Source organism: Podarcis bocagei (assembly GCF_964188305.1).
Source record: "Podarcis bocagei genome assembly, chromosome: 6".
Lineage (NCBI taxonomy): Eukaryota > Metazoa > Chordata > Lepidosauria > Squamata > Lacertidae > Podarcis > Podarcis bocagei.
Genome location: NC_138130.1, coordinates 22,612,020 through 22,618,019, shown reverse-complemented (window position 1 = coordinate 22,618,019; position 6,000 = coordinate 22,612,020). Strand labels below are relative to the sequence as shown.

Below are 6,000 nucleotides of genomic sequence, written 5' to 3'. Positions count from 1 at the left end.
ATCCTATAATCTGTTTTGTTTCACCAATTGGATTCGTAGCAATAAGTAGAACGGAAAGGGGGGGGCGAAGCGATTTAAAACAGACAAACTAAAGTCTTTGAAAGCTTCTTTCTGTGCGGGAAAAAATCGGAAGGGGCTGAGAAGGAAGTTGGAGGGCATCGTAAAGAAAACCTGAAAAGTATGAAGAGCGCACAACTCCATCCAAATACACTCCGAAAGTTGAAGGCGCGATCCAGCGGAAGTTACGCGCGTTCCGTTCCGGTTAATTTCAACAGGACAGTAAAGCTTTCAGCATCTTCAGTGCACCTTCTCTGCGAAATCAGAGAATACATAAATTTGGCTAGAACCTCTGCTTTCTTCCTGTCGCCTTTAATTATTCTCTGGAGTTCTTTTTTTAAAAAAATATAAAAAATCCCATTATATTCTTTTGCAAACCAAAACCTGGTAGAGAACGCAGGTTTTAGAAACCTTCTCCGCACCCAGAAATTCTAACCATTCCACATAAAAGGCTATATTTTAACTCCACGGTCCCTGTCCCATATTTAGCCTTCTGGGAAGAGCATTCCTTCCATATGCAAGGAAAGCAGGGGTTCACGCCTTCCCTCCCCCTATAAATGCACCCATTGCTCGCTGTTGAAGTAAAGACGGAATGTCCCAGGACAGTCCTCAACCCTTGCAAAAACCCTTGCAAAAATTCCACCATTTCTCATATGCCATCTTTTGCTCCTGCAGTTAAACGAGGGATGTTCCCAGTTGTCATTAAGTTCTCCAGAAAACAATGAAGACATGATGTGGTGTTTTGTTTTTTTGCGGGGGAGGGGAAGGAAATAACCCCACCAGGCAAGGGATTAGGAGAATACCACAATCAGTATCTCCAGGGTACAATTGAGAATAATGAAGAAGAGAAAGGAAGACAAGGAGGGGAGAGGCGGGAAAAAAATCCATTTTCATTTCCTGTTCCCTGGGGGGTGCCTAACCTCCTCACAGTCTGCGATGAGAGGGAGGCTGAGAGAGGCTGCAAAGCGGATCACCTATATCAGTCTTTGCCAACCTGGTGCCCTCACATGCTTTGGACTACACCTCCCATCAGCACATACTGGTGGGGAGGAAGGGCTGTTGGGAGTTATAAAACATATGGAGGGCGCTAGGTTGGCAAAGACTGACCTATCTTAGAAGTAATCTGCATTGATAATTCGATGGCAGTTAATTCTAAGAAACTAAACAGGTACAGAATTGCCTTCCTAGAAGAAGAGTTTGGATTTGATATCCCGCTTTATCACTACCCGAAGGAGTCTCAAAGCAGCTAACATTCTCCTTTCCCTACCTCCCCAACACTCTGTGAGGTGAGTGGGGCTGAGAGACTTCAGAGAAGTGTGACTGGCCCAAGGTCACCCAGCAGCTGCATGTGGAGGAGTTGGGAATCAAACCCAGTTCCTCAGATTACGAGTCCACCGCTCTTAACCACTACACCACACTGGCGCTCTAGAAATTATTCACCCCCTCCCCTGAGTCAATACTAAACGAATAAGGCGGGACTGGGGGGAAACGTTCCAGGGAAGATCAGAAAAGTGCTTACACCTCTGCTGCAGGAATATGTCCAAGTGATTTTGAATTTGGCAGGCTCAATGATTACGGAGGGTAAGCAGGTAGTGTTTTTGTCGCACAGTGACACCCAAACCATATTTCACCAGACATCACCCTATTTCCATATTAACAGAATTCTGGACTCCAAGGGCCCTTTTCATTCATGGGCCTGGGTTTTCATACCAAACATCTCATATATATATAACCCCCCAAAGTGCTGTAAAACTAATTTAAGGTGATGGTGTTAACAATCAAAACCCTAAGATTTTGGGACCAGGCAATCTGAAGGACTGCCTGCATTAATGTGTGATTGCCCCAGAACCAGATGCCCTGCCCTCTGGCCTAACACTGAGAGTCAGTGACTATCGGGACAGGGCCTTTTCTGCAGGGGCGCTGCATCTCTGAAGGAACTCCAGACACCTCCAGCCCAGTTGGTTTCTGAGTGATTTAATAGCTGTTTAATCTGCTGTGTTATTTTTATCAGTTGAAATAGTTGCTGCTGCTGTTTTAAATGCTGTTTTTGTTACTTTTGTGCAATCTTATCTCAGGTCACATCCGCATCAAACATTTGAAGCACAAGGATGCTTTAGCTGAGATTCATGCACTGCAGGGGGTTCGACTGGATGACCCTTGGGGTCCCTTCAAGATCTACAATTTGCTCTTTCGCCACTTTTCAGTGCCCAAGAGTCTCCATGATTGTTCATTTGTTAAAGGTGCTGGGAATTGTAGGTGTGTAAGATTGGTACTATTAACAAAGTGTTATTATCGTTGTCATTTTAAAGAACCTGAAATTTACAAACCACTGCAAACAAAAATAACACATCCACATGATGCTGATGCAAAAACTATGTACACACTAAGCAAAAGAATGAAATATCATTCTCTCTCCTCCGCCCCACTCCCTACTTCTCTCTCCCACCAACCACCAATGTAGAAAGGACTCTATAAATTGAAAACAAGAGTCATATGTACCTTTGTTATCCATGATGAAAATATTTCAATGAAAACAAAATTTTTAAGAAGCAACTTACAAAAAACAATTCCCAGAATTCCATGGACTGCAAGAAGATCAAACCTATCCATTCTTAAGGAAGGACAGATCGTGAAGCTGAGGCTCCAATACTTTGGCCACCTCATGAGAAGAGAAGACTCCCTGGAAAAGACCCGGATGTTGGGAAAGATGGAGGGCACAAGGAAAAGGGGACGACAGAGGACGAGATGGTTGGACAGTGTTCTCGAAGCTATGAACATGAGTTTGACCAAGCTGTGGGAGGCAGTTGAAGACAGGAGTGCCTGGCGTGCTCTGGTCCAGGGGGTCACGAAGAGTCGGACACGACTAAACGACCAAAAATGATTGTTAAAGTGTGCGTTAGATGTGTGTTGTGGTTGTGGGAACATTGTTTTACTGCCAATTGTAAACCACCTTTGGGAGGGTAATTTATCCTGAAAGACAGGTTTTCAAATCCATTAAATAAACAAGTAATTTCCAAGCAGTGGTTTGTAAACTAGTCCTCAGTGAGGTGGAAAATCCCAAGTCGAGGCTGTATCACTTCAGTCTGTACCACAAGGACAGGGATCCCATTCAATCCGTGCATAAAACTGTGTTGAGCCTGCAACTGCTTCTCTTGAATTCCCAAAATCTTAAAAATTAGGATGACAAAGCAACTGTTTTTATTAGACATGAAGAAAACACATGATCAAGAAGGAAGCTTTTTGAATAGCCTAAAAAGCAGGAAGAAACCACTAACCAAGGACCCCTCTAGCAATGTTGGACTCTTGCAGTTGAGTATGCACTCTGCTTCCATTAAAATAAGTACTGTAAATGAAAACGACTTTTTTTCAGGAGGGTTCCTGCACACTGCAGATCCTCTGTACCAAGAAAGAAACCCATTACTGTAGAGATGAAGAAGAGCACGTGACGTTACTTTTGTAATTGGAGCGACGTGGGACACAGCACCACTTGGGTAAACGCGAGAAACATGTTAAGCCAGTAAAATTTTCGTGTGAACCTGGGTTGGCCCATCCACACATTCCACCGCTGCAGACTTACATGATTTGCTATCCTTCAGTCGACAAAGGAACAGCAGCCAATCCCAACCCTCTCTGAATCTGGACTGGAGGAATCTACTCAAAAACACCTGGGTGCCAAATGGGGCGCATCACTTGCCCAGGGAAGGGAGGGAAGGAGGCGACACCCCGGGACTGGACCGGGTCTGTATAAACATTTTTCCCCGGCTGGTGCGGAGCTCGCTCTCCTCGCCTCAAAATAACCTTCGGCAAAGTTTGTAAGGACTCATTGAGGCCTTGGCGCGCTTTTTGGCCCTTTCGCCCGGTAGGCGCCTTCTTGCGCCTGAATCGACGACCCCACCTCCTTTTTTCCCCCCTGAAGGCGCGGACGCCTTTGAGAAGACACGGCCAAAACAACAAGAACAACAACGCCGGAGCAAAGGGGGCAGGCAGGAATTAACTGCCTAGCTCGCTAACTTAGCAAGCCAGTCAGTCCATGGTTGCGGTGGAGGAGCCCAAATTATCATGGCCACAAAACCCGATAAAAATAATAATAATAAACTCTGCAACCCAGACAAAACATTTATCTCCTCGCCGCTCTGCCACAAGGACCCGCATGGTCAAGATTCATAGCGACCCTCCGATTCTGTGGAGAATGGTCTTTCCTCATGCGTGCGTGAGAGAAAAAGAGAAGGAAAGGTGGAACCGCATTTCGGACACTTTCATAAGGCTAGTTAAACTCTGGCAAGGGCTTGCAGCGCCATCTTGGATCGCGACTGCTCCGAAAGCAAGGCTCCTCGGCTTGCTAACCGAGCTTGACTTCACGAGAGCGCAGGTTTGTGTGCGCCCGAGCGCGCATTTTGGTCCCCGGGCCTTTTGGTTTTGCTGCCTGTCGGAGGAAAAAACCCCAAAACAAGGGTTTAGGCAGGACGCAGGAGCGGCCTCACAAACTTTGCCCTGCTCCAGGAGTTCCCAAACTTGGATCGCCAGCTGCTTTCGGACTACAATTCCCATCATCCCTGACCATTGGTCTTGCTAAGCTAGGGATGATGGGAGTTGTAGTCCACAAGCAGCTGGCGACCCAAATTTGGGAAACCATGCCTAGTCGGTGCCTTTTGGGGTGTTTTGTTTTTTTGCAAATCGTTCGTTAGGATCATCCAGATCAGCCCCCCGTCTTCATTTTCCTTTCCGCAGCCTTCTTTTTTTCTGGCACCGGGGCTGCCTGGCTCTCCTCTGCTCTTAGTTTCCTCCTTGCTAGTAGGCCAACGCTGGTGCAGCTTATTCTACAAGAGGTTACTCGAAAGGAAGCCCCTTCCACTTCAGTGGGACTTACCCCTCAGCGTTTATAAGATAGAGACTTTTAAAAACAGCCGGTTTTTAAAACGGGGGGAGGAAAGGAGGCGATGTGGCTGACGTCTTTTGGAAGGCTACACCCTCCTTCTTTAAAGCCCCACCTCTTAAGCTAAATGTCTCTAGGGATTGGTCACTCAGAGCTGAAGGCGCTCTGTGCATGCCCAGGAACATTCAACTGCAGATAACGAAGAACAGGTTCATGGTGCTCACATTCAGCGTTGTTTCCCTAACACGTGTGCGTGTGTGTGTTTTTAGGGCGGGGGAGCCACTTTAAATTTAATCAGTCGACAGGCTCAATGACTCCTCCCCCCGCAAGTGTTTTCTATTTACCCGTTTAAGCAAACAGAGCAGCTTTCCCGGAGCGCCCGTCTTAAGCGCAGCTTGTAGGTCATGAAAAGGTTGGGGCCCGGTTTGCAACTCCGCATTCTGCTAATTTCTTAAGGAACACTCTTTGCGGGGCCCCCGCACAAAAGGCGATGATTTAATGAGGAGGAGAAACAAACTGGCTGATTGTTGGCGCTCGCAACTTCCTCGGGAGTCCCCCTGGCAGCCACAAGCTGATCTCTGCGCCTTCAATGCGGCTCGCCTTCGGGAGGAGAGGCCGGCCTGAATAGAGGACAAAGGCGGCTTGTTCTGTTTATTTACCCTCCCTACAAGCTGGGTTAACCTCTCCCAAACAGCCCAGGCTAAGCCCGTTAGCTGCACAGCCCAGATGACCCGCTGCAGAATCGCCACTGTCATGCAAACGAGCCTCCTCGGGCCCCGACGAGAAGATCCACCAGCTGCACCCTCTCCCCAAGCAAGCTGGAGGCGGGGCACCCAGGGGTGGGACAGCGGGTAAGTCCACAGCCCTTTCCCACGTACTTGAGAGAGAGCACATTCCATCTATGGGGGAAGAAACGATGGTTGCTTTATTGGAGAGAAGGTGTGGCAGGTCCCAGGGTTCATCCCCAGGTGGGAAAGACTGAAAACCTGGAGGGTGTTGCTGCCAGTTAGTGGATACAATGGTAGCCTGCTTCCTGAGCTTCTACTGTTTTAGGGGAAGGTCTTAGGTCA

General features: G+C 47.5%; 1 long non-coding RNA gene across 2 annotated transcripts in view; it reads left to right on the top strand.

Moving 5' to 3' along the window:
- The first annotated feature begins 4,382 nt into the window (after positions 1-4,382).
- The window catches only part of LOC308589449, a 33,379-nt gene continuing 31,761 nt past the window's right edge, over positions 4,383-6,000 (top strand). The window contains exon 1 of one of the 2 annotated variants that reach the window (XR_014009261.1): positions 4,383-4,426. This is a non-coding gene — a long non-coding RNA (uncharacterized lncRNA). Of the gene's footprint in view, positions 4,427-4,718; positions 5,782-6,000 lie in introns of those variants that run through there. The other variant, XR_014009262.1, reaches the window with a different exon arrangement.